Source organism: Leiobunum rupestre, chromosome 2 (genome assembly GCF_980474605.1).
Source record: "Leiobunum rupestre chromosome 2, qqLeiRupe1.1.hap1, whole genome shotgun sequence".
In the NCBI taxonomy this organism is placed as follows: Eukaryota; Metazoa; Arthropoda; class Arachnida; order Opiliones; family Sclerosomatidae; genus Leiobunum; species Leiobunum rupestre.
Window position 1 is genome coordinate 68595189 of NC_143385.1, and position 21782 is coordinate 68616970.

Sequence of the window (21782 nt, forward strand, 5' to 3'; positions counted from 1 at the left end):
AGACTCCATGAAATCTCCCATGGACCCAATGTTAAATTTGTAGACTCCATGAAATCTCCCATGGACCCAATGTTAAATTTGTAGACTCCATGAAATCTCCCATGGACCCAATGTAAAATTTGTAGACTCCATGAAATCTCTCGTGGACCCAATGCAAAATTTGTAGACTCCGTGAAATCTCCCATGGACCCAATGTAAAATTTGTAGACTCCATGAAATCTCCCATGGACCCAATGTTAAATTTGTAGACTCCATGAAATTTGTCATCCCATGGACCCAATGTCATATATTATGGCTCGAGTGGTCCAACATTTGCAAATTTTGCGTACGGGAATCTCAATATCAAAGTTATTTCAGAAATCAGAAACTGGTTTGAGATTTTGGAACTAATTTTCGCCCAGATTTAAGGATTTTGAAGTACATTTCAAGATTTTTGAAATCATTTTTCTCTAGAGTGTACGAGATTTGCATGAATGTCGAACCACTCGTCATGACTAGTTGCATTCTCCCAAGGACCCAAAACCAAATTTTTAGGCTCAATGTCACATATTCAAATTGGTTTCGTCCCCCCAACGATTGCCTTCGTTCCAAATGCCATCGTCGACCAAGGCCATTTAAATACATTTCTAATGGTACTTCACAAGTCTGTCTCCTTTGGGCGATTAATTTTCGGCGAGCGAGAATTTTGGGGAGAACCTTTTTCGGAAAGAGATCCGGTTACTATGGCAACTCATTAATAATGCATTCTACGGTTTCCCGCCATTTCCTGGCACGTGACGTCGCGCCCCGGGGTACCAGTTGACGTCACTCTTGGTTAAACAATACGCCTTCGAAGGCGTAGCTTTCACCCATCCCAACGCGCTATCCACAAGGGTCCTTCATACTAACACAATTAAATCTGGTATGTTGACCGTAGGGTCCTCGAGTTCCTGTAAGAGTGGGGTCAGAGGGAAGGTATAGTTACCTAATATTATCTTTGGCTTCTGCGCCTCCACCCCACACCCTCTACTCATCTCTGTTTCTATTACGTAGTACTACAAGTAACCTAATAGCTATAAGTAAGACACTTTCTCCCAAAGTTATTGTTTTTTCCTTTTTTTCACCCTGACCAATGACAACAGTACGTGGCTTAGACCTGTGAGCGCTTGGCGGTTTGCCTATCTGTTGGAAAATGAGTTGAAAAGTCAGGGAAATTGAAAATTGGTCTAAAGGTCAGTAAGTTTGAAAATGAGGGCTGAAAAGTCTGGACTATTAGAAAATGGGTCTAAAAGTTAGTGAATTTTAAAAGGGGTCTAAATTTAAAAAATTAGTATAAAAGTCAGGGAATTTTTAAAATTTAGTAATTAAGTCAGGGAATTTTTAAAATTTAGTAATTAAGTCAGGGAATTTTTAAAATTTAGTAATTAAGTCAGGGAATTTTTAAAATTTAGTAATTCAGTCAGGGAATTTTTACAATTTAGTAATTAATTTAGGGAATTTTTTAAATTTAGTAATTAAGTCAGGGAATTTTTGAAATAATAATAATAATCAGATAGGCTAATCACCCAAGGCCTAAGTCATCGAGCGACTTTTAAAGCCATTAATTCAAGTGGCCGGGTTATAAGGCGTAGGAGGGTGGTGGCAAGCCCTTCAAGCCACGCGAGCCAACAGCTCCCTACACTCACTATTACCGTTAACCTCATCAAGTTTTTATGGAAGGGGAAACCGAAGAGCTCGGGGGAAACCCCTGAAACCAGTGGGGATAGAACTTGCAAACAACGCAGAAGGAGTGGTTCCGAGTTTTCACCCAGTGCCACAAGTTGGGATCGAACCCGGCTCCTCTTGCTGCGAGGCGAAAGTGCTAACCACTCCACCAGTTTAAAAGTCAGAGGATTTTTAAAGTTTAGTAATAAAGTCGGTTTTGGTCATTGAGAGCGAAATTTAGTTTTAAATATTTTTTTAGAAGAGCTTAAAACGAAAATGAGAGGAGCGAAATTTTAACCGCTCAATAAAGAGCGAAAATAGACGAGCGCGAGCATGAGCTGAGTGGTTCTGTAACAAAAGCGCCCATCGCTGCTCTTTTTGCGCTCATTTGAGAAGCGGAATCAGCTCTAATTTTAAAAGTAGAAATCGGTGCAATGTTCATCACTGCTATCTTTTACTACACTTTCTATATTTTATAATTTTTCCTATTTTTTCGTACTTCGCGCCTTGATTTCAATATAATTTTAAAGATCTATAGAGGGCGCTCAAAAACAGACAGCTATTTACTAAAACACTAATATTATATTAGCTTTTACAGCTGGCTGGTATTTCAATATAGTTTTATAGATCGATAGAGGGCGCTCAAAAACAGACAGCTATTTACTAAAACACTAATATTATATTGGCTTTTACAGCTGGCTGGTATTTCAAAATAGTTTTAAAGATCGATAGAGGGCGCTCAAAAACAGACAGCTATTTACTAAAACACTAATATTATATTGGCTTTTACAGCTGGCTGGTATTTCAATATAGTTTTAAAGATCGATAGAGGGCGCTCAAAAACAGACAGCTATTTACTAAAACACTAATATTATATTGGCTTTTACGGCTGGCTGGTATTTTTAAATAAAACTAATCTTGATTTCATACATTTATCTAGTCACGAGTCCTGTGGTTACCCTGCTTTTAGTAATTATCTCAAAACAATTTATTATCGATTATCAGTACTGATAGTAAGGAATTTCCACTTCCGATATTCCTTTGTGTCCTACTTAAAACTACGATGTTACTTTTGGTATCCTTTATAGAGTCCCGCGAATGAGTTAATACCCGGATCATGTGTTGGAGCGCGGTTTTAGGTTGAGCTTTGCGGTGGACAATTCATCCATTATGTCTTGTGGCTCCCGTGACGGTTCTTCCCCGCATTACCTTTTCGCTACCGGAGAGCGAAACTCAAGCAAGTCAAAAACTTCCAATTTGAGCTAAACAATTTTTTGTTTTATATTAGTGTTGTAAGTCGGAAAATATAACGTATTTTTCCGGAAAAAAATACCAAACGTTTTCATTCCATGATTAATCTAATATATTGTTCGCAAATTGTTTCGAATCTGAAAGTAAAACTAAACCACTAGACTAGTTTAAACTGATTAACAATGTTAACACTATTAATGTTTTGTAGTATGTTTACTTATATTAGACATTTTATATCGATAAAAAAGTTTAAAACATTAAAAACCCTTAAAAAGTAATTTATGTTTCAATTTTTCAATTTTTCCGATATGCGGAACATTTTCTGGAAATTTTTGCAATAAAAATCTAATAATCGAGGGGTCCAATATTCTTGCACTCTGTAAAAAAAAAGGTTTTATAAATCTTAAAATCAACTTTAAATTCTTGAAATCTCAAAATCAGTTTCTGATTTCTGAAATCACTTTGAGATTCAAAATCTCGCACGCAAAATTTGCAAATATCGTATCCCTCACTAATAAGTGAAATATTCTAACAATAAAGATTAAATAAACATAAAAATTAGTAACGAAAATCAAATTAATTTTAATCAATGTGCAAAAGTTGCATGTCGAACATTGTCAATTCGGAGACGAACGAAATTATTTTTTTTCATAAAGTAATGAAATTTATTTAAAATTAATTTAAATTTTAGCGTACATTACCGCTCCACTCAAATTATTAATCAATTTGTCCATAAAAACAAGCATCACGTACGCGTTAAATAAATCAATAACATCGTTTTTTTAATCTAAAAAATCAACAACCCAACTTTCCAAAATCACGTATTTCGACTTGCTCAATTTGCGCTCTTAGATAGCGTTTTATCGTTTCGTGTGTTTGTCCAAACGGTGGCGCGTAGAATGCGGTCTATTGCAGTATTGACTTTGTCGTGTAAAGGCGTAGCGAGTCCATTATTTTTTATATTGTAATATGTTTCTCTGGTGGTAAATACGTATTCTTGTTATCGTCTCAAAATGACGCCTGCTCGGGTAACTGGGGCAGCTGTAATTAGCAGCGCTCACGTGTAGTTATTAATCTAAGGTGGGGTTGTCTTGACTTGATTATAAATCGAAGCGAAGCGGATTAGTTTGAAGATTACCCCTCCAAGTTAGTAGAGAGAGTTTAAGCGATTCGCTTTTGAAACGCGGAGAATAAACGCGTGACTTAAGCCTAGTAGAACGACCAATCGCGGCTTGTTCAATTACTTAACGTATGCTAACTCGGTTTAAGTTTGGAGACCAATTTAATATGGATTCAATGGAAAATTAGCGAAACTACGGATAAGTTAGAGTTTCGGAGATTTATCGAATTTCGGGCCCCCAATGGTCCTATAATTCCTATAAAATCCTATATATTCAAAAATGTTTTATAGACCACCAAATCTCCAGCCTTACTTAAAGGCCTAGGTTTTTTCTGCCTGTCCCCTTTTAAATTAACTTAGTGGAGAGCAAATACCCTGGTGGTAGGCCAACCGCTGAACATGTTGGCCTAATTTAAAGGGGGACAGGCAGAAGAAAACCTAGGCCTTTAACGACAAAGCTGGCACCTTAGAATCGTATAACTTAAGCCGCTAGCACCCCCAGGTCGTGGGAATTTCTAGGCTTAGTAAAGCACGTTACTGAATTTTTTTAAAGCTTTACCTAATGAGACCCTATAAAATCCTCTATTTATAGCAAAATCCACAAAAAGTTCAATAAAATCCTATAATTTTGATATTTTGCCCATTTCAAATCCCGCCACTCACAATGTCAGTCCAATTACTAGATTTAGCTATAGGATAAATTCCTCTACAAAGTCATTCTAGTCTATACTTTTGTTATTGTTAACATGGTTAGCTTCTTTTATATTTTGGTGATAAAATGGTTAAATATAATTTTTCTCGTGCACAAGCGTAAAAAGTTTTAAAATAAACTTTTTACGGTTGTGTACGAGAAAAATTCGTTGTCGAGTAAATTTATTTTATATAATATATTTTGCGCAAGTTATTTGCTAACTCTTAACAAATATAGTTTATATTTTTAAGTGAAAATCAAAGATTTATTTCACTAAATATAGATTTTGTTTTTATATGCATAAAGTTAGTAAATTAAAGGGAATATAACCTGCAAAGCAATCTTTACGGAAGACCCCTTCAATTTTTCAAATGTCCCTGTACAGTGGCGCCAAACATTTTTAAAGCCAAAGGCAAGAGCGGCCAGAGCTGCAAGCGTTGGTGTTCCACACCAAATACCTGAGGTTATATTCCCTTTAAATAGCATATATAGTCCTATAATTTAGAAAAATAGTCCTATAAATTATTATCCTATTTTTGTTTTATAAAAAATTGTAGATTTGAGTGGAATTTCAAACGAAATTTTGTGTCAGTTAAAATTTTAAAGTGGAAAACTTCATATTTTAAAATTGGTTGAATCCACGGTTTTTTAGAACTATAACGTGGCCAGAGGAATTTCGAATTTTCTAGAGCATGTGTTACACCTCCTTTTCAGAATGAGTAAAAAGAGTAGCCCTAATACTCCGGAACAAGCGAATAGTTTATGGAGCGGAGTAATTCTCATCCCCGGAACAGGCGAATAACACGTTTTAGGGTAAAATGAGTACACTTTTAGTCCGAGGACAGGCGAAAAGAGAACCGCTTAGTGAAATATTTTAAATTTATAGAAACATAAATTAACCCTCTTATATTTAAATATAAATATTTTTAAATGACTTGTAAAAAATGTTTTTCTCCGCGTCACGTTTACGACGTTATTGACACGCGCGTTGCGCACGTGGACTTCAAATTCCAAAATCTTTATCGACTACAGGGCGTGCTCATTATCTTCGATAACTATAGCTAGTCACGTAGAAAAAAACATTTACACGTGATCAAAAATATTACATCAAGCCTGCTTTATCGAAATGTCGAAAATGTGTTAGGATTCAATTGGGAACACACGTGAAAATGTCAGGGAAACTTATTCAGAAACAATAAATGAAACATAAAATTATATTACGCCTCTTGTTTTGACGCACTTCAAAACTTATATTTTCTGGCATTTGAAATTCTACCGCAACGTGATCTCAAAGTCAGACTTCACACGAGAAAATATTGTTAGAGATAATTAAAAAATCGGGTCTAAATAAACATTTGTGGAGCGTCACTTTCAATGTGGACTGCCTATTGGCTGACAGTGAGCTTAGGCTATTTTCGACAGAAAAAGTTAAATACTTTTTAATTCACTTTCCCCGTACGGTGTTCGCTGTACTTCTACGGAAATATTTTTCAGTTCCGTTTTCCGTGACATATTTACGAATGTGTGTTCGAGGCCTAACGGAGATTTTTGAGCGTTGACGGCAAAATAAAGCATTATATCTAACGGAGATGTTTTGTGTAGACTCAAAAAATATTCTGTTAGGCCTAACGGATATTTGTGTGCGTCATCGATTAAATATTAAATTAGGCTTAATGGATATTTGTGGCGTTGACGGCAAAATAAAGCATTATATCTAACGGAGATGTTTTGTGTAGACTCAAAAAATATTCTGTTAGGCCTAACGGATATTTGTGTGCGTCATCGATTAAATATTAAATTAGGCTTAATGGATATTTGTGGCGTCAACGCTTAAAATAAAGCATTATATCTAACGGAGATGTTTTGTGTAGACTCAAAAAATATTCTGTTAGGCCTAACGGATATTTGTGTGCGTCATCGATTAAATATTAAATTAGGCTTAATGGATATTTGTGGCGTCAACGCTTAAAATAAAGCATTATATCTAACGGAGATGTTTTGTGTAGACTCAAAAAATATTCTGTTAGGCCTAACGGATATTTGTGTGCGTCATCGATTAAATATTAAATTAGGCTTAATGGAGATTTGTGGCGTCAACGCTTAAAATAAAGCATTATATCTAACGGAGATGTTTTGTGTAGACTCAAAAAATATTCTGTTAGGCCTAACGGATATTTGTGTGCGTCATCGATTAAATATTAAATTAGGCTTAATGGAGATTTGTGGCGTCAACGCTTAAAATAAAGCATTATATCTAACGGAGATGTTTTGTGTAGACTCAAAAAATATTATGTTAGGCCTAACGGATATTTGTGTGCGTCATCGATTAAATATTAAATTAGGCTTAATGGAGATTTGTGGCGTCAACGCTTAAAATAAAGCATTATATCTAACGGAGATGTTTTGTGTAGACTCAAAAAATATTCTGTTAGGCCTAACGGATATTTGTGTGCGTCATCGATTAAATATTAAATTAGGCTTAATGGAGATTTGTGGCGTCAACGCTTAAAATAAAGCATTATATCTAACGGAGATGTTTTGTGTAGACTCAAAAAATATTCTGTTAGGCCTAACGGATATTTGTGTGCGTCATCGATTAAATATTAAATTAGGCTTAATGGAGATTTGTGGCGTCAACGCGTAAAATAAAGCAGTATATCTAACGGGGGTGTTTTGTGTAAACTCAAAAAATATTGTGTTAGGCCTAACGGATATTTTTTTCGTCAATAATAAAATATTGCATTAGGCCTAATGGATATTTGTGTACGTCAACGATAAATTATTACATAGGCCTAACGGATATTTGTGTTCGTCAACGATAAATTATTACATAAGGCCTAACGGATATTTGTGTACGTCAACGATAAATTATTACACAAGGCCTAACGGAGATTTTTGTGCGTCGACGAAAAAATAAAGCATTAGGTCTAACGGAGATGTTTTGTGGAGAAGCAAAAAATATTGTGTTAGGCCTAACGGATATTTTTTGCGTCAATAATAAAATATTGCATTAGGCCTAATGGATATTTGTGTACGTCAACGATAAATTATTACATAGGCCTAACGGATATTTGTGTTCGTCAATGATAAATTATTACATAAGGCCTAACGGATATTTGTGTACGTCAACGATAAATTATTACACAAGGCCTAACGGAGATTTTTGTGCGTCGACGAAAAAATAAAGCATTAGGTCTAACGGAGATGTTTTGTGGAGAAGCAAAAAATATTGTGTTAGGCCTAACGGATATTTTTTGCGTCAATAATTAAATATTGCATTAGGCCTAATGGAGATTTGTATACGTCAATAATAAATTATTACATAAGGCCTAATGGAGATTTTTGTGCGTCGACGCAAAAATAAAGCATTAGGTCTAACGGAGATGTTTTGTGGAGAACCAAAAAATATTGCGTTAGGCCTAACGGATATTTTTTGCGTCAATAATAAAGTATTGCATTAGGCCTAATGGAGATTTGTGTGCGTCAATGATAAAATTTTGCTTAAGGCCTAACGGATATATTTTGCGTCAACGTTAAAATATTACATTAGGCCTAATGGAGATGTTTGTGCGTTGACGAAAAAAAAAACCATTAGGTCTAACGGAGATGTTTTGTGGAGAATCAAAAAATATTGCGTTAGGCCTAACGGACATTTTTTGCGTCAACGATAAAATATTACATTAGGCCTAATGGAGATGTTTGTGCGTCGACGCAAAAATTTTGCGTTAAGCCTAATGGAGATGTTTCCGTGTCGACGCAAAAATAATCCAGCCTTTAGTCATCAAACTTAAATCACGTTCAGCTGATTTTTAATTCATTTTTACGTTCAACTAGGTACACCCGACGTTATCGTTCAATCCTCTGGAGCTTAACCTCGATATTTACTTCAAAACGCTTCTTCCAAGGTAATAAACAATTTTTTTTATTATATAGCTGCCTGGGGCGAAGATCAAGTAAGTCCGAGATACGTGATTTTTGATAATCCTCAAATCTGGCTTTTTACTTAATTTTTAATGTTGATTGTTAAATTATTATTACAGTTATTATAAATCTAAAAACTTATTTTTCTCAAAATGGCGTTTTTAGACCTACTTGACCTATGCTCTCAGAATATGATATTTCAAAAAAAATTCAATTAATATACGGAATTCTATTGACATAATTAGCGCCATTAGCGTTAATTACTTTTCATAATTAGCAACATTTTAACGATATTATATGAACACCAGATGGCGGGTGTATAGGTTCCTTTAAATTGATTGTTAAGTATTGAAATTTCGACGTTAGAAAGGGAGTTTTGAACTAATTACATTTCGAAACTGATTACTTAGAAGAGTTGGCGCCTAAAAACAAGGAGTAATATGTATAACGTTGATCGAAATCATCCTTGAGAAAACAGTTTCCCTTCCCCCTTCTTACCGTAACGAACATTTATGGAAAGGTCTATTGTGATCAACCATTTCACATGGTTCTCTTCACAGATTACGTAATCAATGATATATTAAATAGATTACCAAATGAATGCAAATTGAATAGCTGTAATCTTTCGCTGATAACCTAGTGTCATTATTAACAAAATACCAAAAGTAACATAATTACCAAAAGTGTGTCAATCGGACCTATTTCAGAATGAATATTACGAGCGAAATACAAGTTGGGAGGGGAGAATGGAAAGTATGCCTTGGGGAGGGAGGGAGGGAAGGAAGTGGAGTGGTTAGCACTTTCGCCTCGCAGCAAGAGGAGCCGGGTTCGATCCCAGCTTGTGGCACTGGGTGAAAACTCGGAACAACTCCTTCTACGTTGTTTGCAAGTTCTCTCCCCACTGGTTTAAGGGGTTTTCCCCCGAGTTCTTCGGTTTCCCCTTCCGTAAAAACTTGTCTAAGTTAACGGTATTAGTTAGTGTAGGGAGCTGTTGGCTCGATCTCGTGGCATGCAGGGCTTGCCACCACCCTCCTACGCATTGTAACCCGGCCACCTGAATTAAGGGCTTCAAAAGTCGCATGATGACTTAGGCCTAAGGTGGTGCCTTGGGTATTAGCCTAGCTGATTATTATTATTATTAAACATTTAACGTCTCCTAGTGAGGAACGGATTAACTAAGTAGCACTGCTCAAAGTTAGTGTATTTTTTAATATTTCGTCGTTCTGTGGAGATGCTATCGCCATCTACCTACGATATAATACCATAGACTAAAAAAAGGACTAGGAGGCTCTGGTGCTGAGAGCTAAGCCTAGATCGCGCAATATATCTGAAAATCAGTTCGATGATAATGTATCCTAAATGACATACTAATTATCATAAGTTAATGATACCTTTAATGATATCATTAACTTATGTAATTATTAATACGTTACTTATGCTATTACGAATCGATTACAAAATGATTACTGGTTGATTATATAGTTTTACCTAACTATTATAAAATGTTTACATAACTATTACATCGATTACCTAATCAGGCGTCAACTAACAATTTTTAAGTGGGCCTGTTTCATTGGCAAGGCTTGGAGTGAAATTTATTTCTTGGACTTTTAACAAGCATCTTTTTGATTGAATGAAAATAGGTAGAAACATTGACAACCAAAACCTTTATTTATGAATAATAACAACTAATTTTTTAGTACAGTTAGTTTTCTAATAATTACGCGAAATCTCTCGACAAACGGTAGAAACGTAGTAATTCTTTAAAATTAATACCTAACGTTAATACCATGAGTCTATAATATTGTTCTATAAGTTTGTCACTTTGGAGAATATTTTACTGAGAGCTAGTAACGGAGTGACGTTATCACTAGAAAAAAAACTCCCCGTAGCGAGGCGCTGTCAAAGGCTACGTGTGACGCGGGAGCAAGCGGACGCAAAACGCCCACGAAGCCCGTAATGCAGTTTGTCTTGTGAATAGCTCTCAGTAAAACTTTTGCATGTGAAGAATTGGAAGTGTCACACTTATGTTACAATATTGTACACTTATGTTACAATATTGTACACTTATGTTACAATATTGTACACTTATGTTACAATATTGTACACTTATGTTACAATATTGTACACTTATGTTACAATATTGTACACTTATGTTACAATATTGTACACTTATGTTACAATATTGTACACTTATGTTACAATATTGTACACTTATGTTACAATATTGTACACTTATGTTACAATATTGTACACTTATGTTACAATATTGTACACTTATGTTACAATATTGTACACTTATGTTACAATATTGTACACTTATGTTACAATATTGTACACTTATGTTACAATATTGTACACTTATGTTACAATATTGTACACTTATGTTACAATATTGTACACTTATGTTACAATATTGTACACTTATGTTACAATATTGTACACTTATGTTACAATATTGTACACTTATGTTACAATATTGTACACTTATGTTACAATATTGCTAACATTACAGTGTTGATATACTAGAGCTATAATCATATGCATTAAACCTATTTATAATTAAATTATAAAACCACTGGTGCATAATAAAATTTAAATATTTTATTAAAAATATTGATAAGATAACTATAGCTTCGAAGACGTTTGGCATCATCACCAAATGTGTCAATATTTTTAATAAAATATTTTAAATTTTACTATGCAACAGTGGTTTTTATTATTTTATTATAATTAGTTTTAATGCACAGGGTTAGATTTATTAAAAACAAGATGTCCCGGACACTTAAGTACACACAACCCCCCCCCCCCCCCCCCGATGTATTTACTATATTTTGAATATTAAATTTAAATTTTAACAAATTTTCAATTATCTTGTAAACTTAGAGGAATTTTGTCTAAAATGAGCGTTTTCTCAACCCCCCTGTATATTAAAAACATTATATCAATCACCCCGTCGTAACTAACAACCAAAGATTTAATTTTCCACAAACAAATTAATTACAACGCTTTATGAATCGCCCTGTTCATTAAGAACAATAGTTGAATCATCTTGATTAGCACAATATAATAACCTAAAAGGAATTTTTACCAAAAGCAGCACTTTCTCAACAACCTAGTGTATTAACACGGGGTTCGTACACGACCTGGAAAAGTCAGGGAATTTGAAAATGATTCGAAAATGTCATTGAAAAGTCAAGGAATTTAAAAATGGTTCCAAAAAGTAAGGGAATTTTAAAATGACCACAAAAAAAATCAGGCAAATACATTTTTGAAAGAAAATATTTTTCAAGATTTTTACCTCAAACCACTAATTTATTCTACGAAAATGGTCAGGGAAAATTTAGCAATTTGGTCAGGGAAAACCTGGAAATGTCAGGGAATTTAATTCCGGATATTTTGTACGAACCCTGTTACAACGATTCTAATCACCTTGTCATTCATCCAGTGAAAAATCAATTTTATCAATAAACGTCATGTTTAATGGTATAATTACAAACACCGTTTGTAAGAAAATTGGCACCCTCTATATACACAAAATATCATAACATAGCATAGACCACAACTTATCTAACAATAATCAAGATAGCATAACGTAGCATAGTTCATACTGGTTTCCAAGGTCAAAGATTAAATGTTTTCACCAGGGTTGAAAAAAAAACGTATTTTTTTAATTAAAAATCCAGTATGGTTGAAATCAGCTGTAACCGGTGGTTAAAACCACTAATAAAACAATGCTCAAATTGCTTACATCTAGCCCTCATTACTTCGAAAATGCTCAAATTGCCTGATTTCAAAATAACTTTTTGCGCGTGACAGTACCTTTACACCTTGAGGTATAGCAGGCTTATTTACCCGCTTTTATACCCTAACATGGCGACGTATTTTCACGCGCCTATTGAATTTCAAGATCCTCCAATTGCTTATATCTAGCCCTCATTACTTCGTGAGACGAAGACGCAGATGACAAAAAGTGAAGGTTAAGTTTTAGTTTCGTTTTGGTATAAAAAAAGCAGAATATTATATTCTGCATTTTTTATTTGAAATGATAGGTATTTAAAATTTTCAATTTTTCTAATTAATTTCTCAATATTTTTTTAATAAAAAAAGTGGTTTTAACCATGGATTTTCTTGGTGGGTAAAACAGGTTTAAACCAGTCTTGCTGGTTCTTGCCAACCCTGGTTTTCAGATAGGTGGCGCTTGTTTCTGAATCTTAAATAAGAACCAAAATAAAATTTGACAATAGTGCGTACGCGTGTTGTGGGGTCTTAATACAACCATAAATGTAGTTCAAAATTGGCCAGCTTTAACTAAAAATATAATTTCAACGAAATATAACTTAATTTAAGAAAGGTATGTAGATTCGAAGCCAAAATCATCAAAATGACCAAATGACCCACATGTGGGTCTCCGATCTGAAAAATTCATAACGGGATACCGAGGGCATGATATTTCCTTTCAATTGAGATATCCTTGACCCTTCTTATCCTAATTCTTGGAGAGTTATGTGGAATACGGCGGCGGCGGCGGTGGCATCGGCTACACTGTACGTGAACCCAGTACACACAAATCCCTTGGGGATTGTATGTAAAAACGCAGTATCCTTCACCCTAATAACGTAGTTTTTTCTTTTAAAATATAAAATTTTCGCGGTTAGTTGATTCTTTTGATAGTTTGATGAACGCGGGGAAGCGATTCTCTCTGTTCTTCCACTAAATTTAACAATGAAAGCAATTAGCAAGGCCTTTTTATGCTCACCGCTAATTATCGATTTGGTAGGGCTTCTGTTTTATCGCACGATCTTGATTCAATTTATATTTTTTTATCACCGATGCTTTCGCCTTATAATTTATTTTGCAGCTTAAAGGAACTTCTAAAGGAGAGCTGTGATTGGGTTGAAGTCTACGTCATTCGATCGCATTCACCCCTCCCACCTCCCTTGAATGTCCCTTTAAGGCAGGAATCCACACCTCTACTTGGAATGCTTATCGCGGCAGATTTTCGTCTCGATCTGTTTTAGTTTTATTAGCCCGTTGATGACGATAAAGTTTGTACCGAACGGCGGTACAGTTCCGAAACCTGGCGGAAACGGCGGCGATGGTTACACCGCCAGATGGAGCTGTACGAGCGTTCTATTGTTAAAATGACTTTGGGGAGCGTTAGAAATTGGTTTCCTTCTTATAATTTTCGGTAATAAACTGCCGATGTCCAGCTTAAAGGGGAACGGTCAAGCTTTATCCAGTTAGATAGCCCTATAGCCCGTTAAAAACTAAAATTTATGGCGAAGACCGCATAAAAAATATTAAGTGGTTAATTTTTAATAAAATACATTTTGGGAAATTGAAAAGCGCGCGTCCGCCGCGACACCTGGTGAGAAATCGGTGAGACAAAAAACAACGTAAAAGCAAGCGCGGCTGAAGAGACCTAAGCCTAAATTGCGCGATTTTAAAAGTTAGGATAGTTCGCAAATCGCTCACTAAGGTGCTGCTGGCACTGGCGATACACCTTAAGATGGCGGCGAAAATTCAAACCCAAATACTGGGCGTTATTTTGCGTTTCAACTTTTTAGGCCAAAAATAATTTTTTATAGACAAAATAAGGTACGTGTAAGTATATTTAACGTCTTGTTGATCTTTTGATATGCAAATAAGGCGATATTTGGAAAAGCTTGGCCGTTCCCCTTTAACTTAACAAACAACTTTAACTTAACTTTAAACAGGAATCCATATAGTACGGGTAAAAGAGGGTGGCTCACCGGCAAAATTCGTCCCAACTTGCAATGTGGCCTAAAAATTCTATTTTGATATCTACTTTGAGGATCCGATGAGTCCGCAGCGATGCGGGGTGGACAACACAGTTTTGGGGGGGGGGGCAAGGGGGGCAGGAGGGGGCAGTTACCCCCTAAATTTGCTTTCACCGAATTGAGCCGTGTTTGGTGTTGTTCCCGATGGTACATTTCACCCTGAGTCGAATGCGACCAACCACATGCCCGTAAGGTGAACCGTGTCCGAGTTATGGCCGAATTTGTACTGAATCGCGTGGTTTTTACTCTAATATGAAAAAAAAATCCCCAAATGTTAAATTTAGCAATTCGGTCAAGTTGGGTATCGTTTCTGCAGTATGTTTTAACGTTGAGTCGAATGAGACACGCCGCGGATCGCTGGGACTAATAGTTTCGGAGGTATGACCAAAGGTACACTAAACAAAGGTTTTGTTTCGGAATTTCCCTAAATGTTGAAAAGGTATATCAACCATTTGGCCAGGACTAACCATACTTTTGGGTCGTACGTATTATTGTGTGCCGAATGGAATGAGACCAACTGCAATTCCGTAGGATGAATAGTTTCCGAGCTATAACGAAATATGTGCGAACCATAAATGGTGTTTTTTTCAAAAAGTTTGAAAATATTAATTTAAACCACCACCCGTGTCTACAAATTTATCTCCGGACGACCACTATGTATTCATCTTACATACTACTAAGTGCTGAATCGAATGAGACCAACCGCAGCGCCGTGGAATGAATAGATAACGAGTGATGACGGAATTTACATTAGATAATTGACATTTAATCCTCAAACAGGTTCTGAAAATGTTTTTATCTTTTTTTTAATTTATTTATAATTTATTTTTAAACATCATTGTATTCGATTAATGTTTACTACCAAAAGCATGTGTGACGTAGCAAGACGTCATATTGATATTCTTTAGTCGCGCCATCTTCGTTTTAAACGTTTCTACTTGAATTTTTTATTGCCCCAAAAAATGCCATAGAAATTTCAGATATATTATTATTATATTTCATTCATTCTATTTAGTTGTATTGTCTGATGCAAATTTTAACTAAGTAAAAATGTGTTCAATTGTACCTGTTTTTAAACATATCTTCATTATTTCTTGTAGCAAACACACAACAATGATGTTAAAATTTAACTTAAAAAAAAGAAAAAAAAACATTTTCAGAACCTGTTTGAGGATTTAATGTCAACTATCTAATGTAAATTCCGTCATCACTCGTTATCTATTCATACCACGGCGCTGCGGTTGGTCTCATTCGATTCAGCATTTAGTAGTATGTAAGATGAATACATTGCGGTCGTCCGGGGAGAAATTTGTAGACACGGGTGGTGGTTTAAATGAATATTTTCGAACTTTTAAAAAAAACCACCATTTATGGTTCGCACATATTTCGTTATAGCTCGGAAACTATTCATCCTACGGAATTGCTGTTGGTCTCATTCGAATAATACGTACGATCCGAAAGTATGGTTGGTCCTGGCCAAATGGTTGATATACCTTTTCAACATTTAGTGAGATTCCGAAAAACAACCTTTGTTTAGTGTACTTTTGGTCATACCTCCGAAACTATTAGTCCCAGCGATCCGCGGCGTGTCTCATTCGACTCAACGTTAAAACATACTACAGAAATGATACCCAACTTGACCGGATTGCTAAATTTAACATTTGGGGATTTTTTTTTCATATTAGAGTAAAAACCACGCGATTCAGTACAAATTCGGCCATAACTCGGACACGGTTCACCTTACGGGCATGTGGTTGGTCGCATTCGACTCAGGGTGAAATGTACCATCGGGAACAACACCAAACACGGCTCAATTCAGGGAAAGCAAATTTAGGAGACAACTGCCCCCCCAAAAACTGTGTTGTTCACCCCGCATCGCTGCGGACTCATCGGATCCTCAAAGTAGACATCAAAATAAAATTTTTAGGCCACATTGCAAGTTGGGATGAATTTTGCCGGTGAGCCACCCTCTTTTACCCGTACTATATGGATTCCTGTTTAAAGTTATACATTTTCTAATTGCATTTGAATAATAAAATAAACGTAATTTAAAGTTTAAGACGAAACACCGTTTGGAACGTTTAAACCAAAATGTGTTTAAAACCGAAACACAATATGTTTCTATAAATTCAACAGAAATTAACCAATATTTTCCTTTATTTGTTAAAACGAAATTAAACGATATCTCCTATAAAAATCTATAAATCTACTTTAATTTTTTTTTCTGTAAAATGGTTTGAGCTTTTCTGTGGTCAAGTACAGGATTCGTACACGACCTATAGAAAACTTTGAACATGGTTATAAAAAGTCGGGGAAATTGAACATGGTTATAGAAACTCTGGGAAATTGAACATGGTTATAGAAACTCTTGGAAATTGAACATGGTTATAAAAAGTCGGGGAAATTGAACATGGTTATAAAAGTCGGGGAAATTGAACATGGTTATAAAAAGTCGAGGAAATTGAACATGGTTATAAAAAGTCGGGGAAATTGAACATGGTTATAAAAAGTCGGGGAAATTGAACATGGTTATAAAAAGTCGGGGAAATTGAACATGGTTATAAAAAGTCGGGGAAATTGAACATGGTTATAAAAAGTCGGGGAAATTGAACATGGTTATAAAAAGTCGGGGAAATTGAACATGGTTATAAAAAGTCGAGGAAATTGAACATGGTTATAAAAAGTCGAGGAAATTGAACATGGTTATAAAAAGTCGGGGAAATTGAACATGGTTATAAAAAGTCGGGGAAATTGAACATGGTTATAAAAAGTCGGGGAAATTGAACATGGTTATAAAAAGTCGGGGAAATTGAACATGGTTATAAAAAGTCGGGGAAATTGAACATGGTTATAAAAAGTCGGGGAAATTGAACATGGTTATAAAACGTCGAGGAAATTGAACATGGTTATAAAACGTCGAGGAAATTGAACATGGTTATAAAACGTCGAGGAAATTGAACATGGTTATAAAACGTCGAGGAAATTGAACATGGTTATAAAACGTCGGGGAAATTGAACATGGTTATAAAACGTCGGGGAAATTGAACATGGTTATAAAAAGTCGAGGAAATTGAACATGGTTATAAAAAGTCGGGGAAATTGAACATGGTTATAAAAAGTCGGGGAAATTGAACATGGTTATAAAAAGTCGGGGAAATTGAACATGGTTATAAAAAGTCGGGGAAATTGAACATGGTTATAAAAAGTCGGGGAAATTGAACATGGTTATAAAAAGTCGGGGAAATTGAACATGGTTATAAAAAGTCGGGGAAATTGAACATGGTTATAAAAAGTCGGGGAAATTGAACATGGTTATAAAAAGTCGGGGAAATTGAACATGGTTATAAAAAGTCGGGGAAATTGAACATGGTTATAAAAAGTCGGGGAAATTGAACATGGTTATAAAAAGTCGAGGAAATTGAACATGGTTATAAAAAGTCGAGGAAATTGAACATGGTTATAAAAAGTCGGGGAAATTGAACATGGTTATAAAAAGTCGGGGAAATTGAACATGGTTATAAAAAGTCGGGGAAATTGAACATGGTTATAAAAAGTCGGGGAAATTGAACATGGTTATAAAAAGTCGGGGAAATTGAACATGGTTATAAAAAGTCGGGGAAATTGAACATGGTTATAAAAAGTCGGGGAAATTGAACATGGTTATAAAAAGTCGAGGAAATTGAACATGGTTATAAAAAGTCGAGGAAATTGAACATGGTTATAAAAAGTCGGGGAAATTGAACATGGTTATAAAAAGTCGGGGAAATTGAACATGGTTATAAAAAGTCGGGGAAATTGAACATGGTTATAAAAAGTCGGGGAAATTGAACATGGTTATAAAAAGTCGGGGAAATTGAACATGGTTATAAAAAGTCGGGGAAATTGAACATGGTTATAAAACGTCGAGGAAATTGAACATGGTTATAAAACGTCGAGGAAATTGAACATGGTTATAAAACGTCGAGGAAATTGAACATGGTTATAAAACGTCGAGGAAATTGAACATGGTTATAAAACGTCGGGGAAATTGAACATGGTTATAAAACGTCGGGGAAATTGAACATGGTTATAAAAAGTCGAGGAAATTGAACATGGTTATAAAAAGTCGGGGAAATTGAACATGGTTATAAAAAGTCGGGGAAATTGAACATGGTTATAAAAAGTCGGGGAAATTGAACATGGTTATAAAAAGTCGGGGAAATTGAACATGGTTATAAAAAGTCGGGGAAATTGAACATGGTTATAAAAAGTCGGGGAAATTGAACATGGTTATAAAAAGTCGGGGAAATTGAACATGGTTATAAAAAGTCGGGGAAATTGAACATGGTTATAAAAAGTCGGGGAAATTGAACATGGTTATAAAAAGTCGGGGAAATTGAACATGGTTATAAAAAGTCGGGGAAATTGAACATGGTTATAAAAAGTCGAGGAAATTGAACATGGTTATAAAAAGTCGAGGAAATTGAACATGGTTATAAAAAGTCGGGGAAATTGAACATGGTTATAAAAAGTCGGGGAAATTGAACATGGTTATAAAAAGTCGGGGAAATTGAACATGGTTATAAAAAGTCGGGGAAATTGAACATGGTTATAAAAAGTCGGGGAAATTGAACATGGTTATAAAAAGTCGGGGAAATTGAACATGGTTATAAAAAGTCGGGGAAATTGAACATGGTTATAAAAAGTCGGGGAAATTGAACATGGTTATAAAAAGTCGGGGAAATTGAACATGGTTATAAAAAGTCGGGGAAATTGAACATGGTTATAAAAAGTCGAGGAAATTGAACATGGTTATAAAAAGTCGGGGAAATTGAACATGGTTATAAAAAGTCGGGGAAATTGAACATGGTTATAAAAAGTCGGGGAAATTGAACATGGTTATAAAAAGTCGGGGAAATTGAACATGGTTATAAAAAGTCGAGGAAATTGAACATGGTTATAAAAAGTCGAGGAAATTGAACATGGTTATAAAAAGTCGGGGAAATTGAACATGGTTATAAAAAGTCGGGGAAATTGAACATGGTTATAAAAAGTCGGGGAAATTGAACATGGTTATAAAAAGTCGGGGAAATTGAACATGGTTATAAAAAGTCGGGGAAATTGAACATGGTTATAAAAAGTCGGGGAAATTGAACATGGTTATAAAAAGTCGGGGAAATTGAACATGGTTATAAAAAGTCGAGGAAATTGAACATGGTTATAAAAAGTCGAGGAAATTGAACATGGTTATAAAAAGTCGGGGAAATTGAACATGGTTATAAAAAGTCGGGGAAATTGAACATGGTTATAAAAAGTCGGGGAAATTGAACATGGTTATAAAAAGTCGGGGAAATTGAACATGGTTATAAAAAGTCGGGGAAATTGAACATGGTTATAAAAAGTCGGGGAAATTGAACATGGTTATAAAACGTCGAGGAAATTGAACATGGTTATAAAACGTCGAGGAAATTGAACATGGTTATAAAACGTCGAGGAAATTGAACATGGTTATAAAACGTCGAGGAAATTGAACATGGTTATAAAACGTCGGGGAAATTGAACATGGTTATAAAACGTCGGGGAAATTGAACATGGTTATAAAAAGTCGAGGAAATTGAACATGGTTATAAAAAGTCGGGGAAATTGAACATGGTTATAAAAAGTCGGGGAAATTGAACATGGTTATAAAAAGTCGGGGAAATTGAACATGGTTATAAAAAGTCGGGGAAATTGAACATGGTTATAAAAAGTCGGGGAAATTGAACATGGTTATAAAAAGTCGGGGAAATTGAACATGGTTATAAAAAGTCGGGGAAATTGAACATGGTTATAAAAAGTCGGGGAAATTGAACATGGTTATAAAAAGTCGGGGAAATTGAACATGGTTATAAAAAGTCGGGGAAATTGAACATGGTTATAAAAAGTCGGGGAAATTGAACATGGTTATAAAAAGTCGAGGAAATTGAACATGGTTATAAAAAGTCGAGGAAATTGAACATGGTTATAAAAAGTCGGGGAAATTGAACATGGTTATAAAAAGTCGGGGAAATTGAACATGGTTATAAAAAGTCGGGGAAATTGAACATGGTTATAAAAAGTCGGGGAAATTGAACATGGTTATAAAAAGTCGGGGAAATTGAACATGGTTATAAAAAGTCGGGGAAATTGAACATGGTTATAAAAAGTCGGGGAAATTGAACATGGTTATAAAAAGTCGGGGAAATTGAACATGGTTATAAAAAGTCGAGGAAATTGAACATGGTTATAAAAAGTCGAGGAAATTGAACATGGTTATAAAAAGTCGGGGAAATTGAACATGGTTATAAAAAGTCGGGGAAATTGAACATGGTTATAAAAAGTCGGGGAAATTGAACATGGTTATAAAAAGTCGGGGAAATTGAACATGGTTATAAAAAGTCGGGGAAATTGAACATGGTTATAAAAAGTCGGGGAAATTGAACATGGTTATAAAACGTCGAGGAAATTGAACATGGTTATAAAACGTCGAGGAAATTGAACATGGTTATAAAACGTCGAGGAAATTGAACATGGTTATAAAACGTCGAGGAAATTGAACATGGTTATAAAACGTCGGGGAAATTGAACATGGTTATAAAACGTCGGGGAAATTGAACATGGTTATAAAAAGTCGAGGAAATTGAACATGGTTATAAAAAGTCGGGGAAATTGAACATGGTTATAAAAAGTCGGGGAAATTGAACATGGTTATAAAAAGTCGGGGAAATTGAACATGGTTATAAAAAGTCGGGGAAATTGAACATGGTTATAAAAAGTCGGGGAAATTGAACATGGTTATAAAAAGTCGGGGAAATTGAACATGGTTATAAAAAGTCGGGGAAATTGAACATGGTTATAAAAAGTCGGGGAAATTGAACATGGTTATAAAAAGTCGGGGAAATTGAACATGGTTATAAAAAGTCGGGGAAATTGAACATGGTTATAAAAAGTCGGGGAAATTGAACATGGTTATAAAAAGTCGAGGAAATTGAACATGGTTATAAAAAGTCGAGGAAATTGAACATGGTTATAAAAAGTCGGGGAAATTGAACATGGTTATAAAAAGTCGGGGAAATTGAACATGGTTATAAAAAGTCGGGGAAATTGAACATGGTTATAAAAAGTCGGGGAAATTGAACATGGTTATAAAAAGTCGGGGAAATTGAACATGGTTATAAAAAGTCGGGGAAATTGAACATGGTTATAAAAAGTCGGGGAAATTGAACATGGTTATAAAAAGTCGGGGAAATTGAACATGGTTATAAAAAGTCGGGGAAATTGAACATGGTTATAAAAAGTCGGGGAAATTGAACAT

The 21782-nt window shown here is 35.1% G+C and overlaps 1 protein-coding gene across 2 annotated transcripts in view; it reads left to right on the forward strand.

Annotated features, from left to right (window-relative positions):
* The window catches only part of LOC149958868 (protein-tyrosine sulfotransferase-like), a 277380-nt gene that overhangs the window by 202007 nt on the left and 53591 nt on the right, over window positions 1-21782 (forward strand). The window contains exon 3 of one of the 2 annotated variants that reach the window (XM_090166268.1): window positions 8580-8650. The exons of the other annotated variant lie outside the window; for it this stretch is intronic. The gene's annotated coding sequence lies outside the window, so the exon portion shown is untranslated. The remainder of the gene's footprint in view (window positions 1-8579; window positions 8651-21782) is intronic. 2 annotated transcript variants of the gene reach the window in all.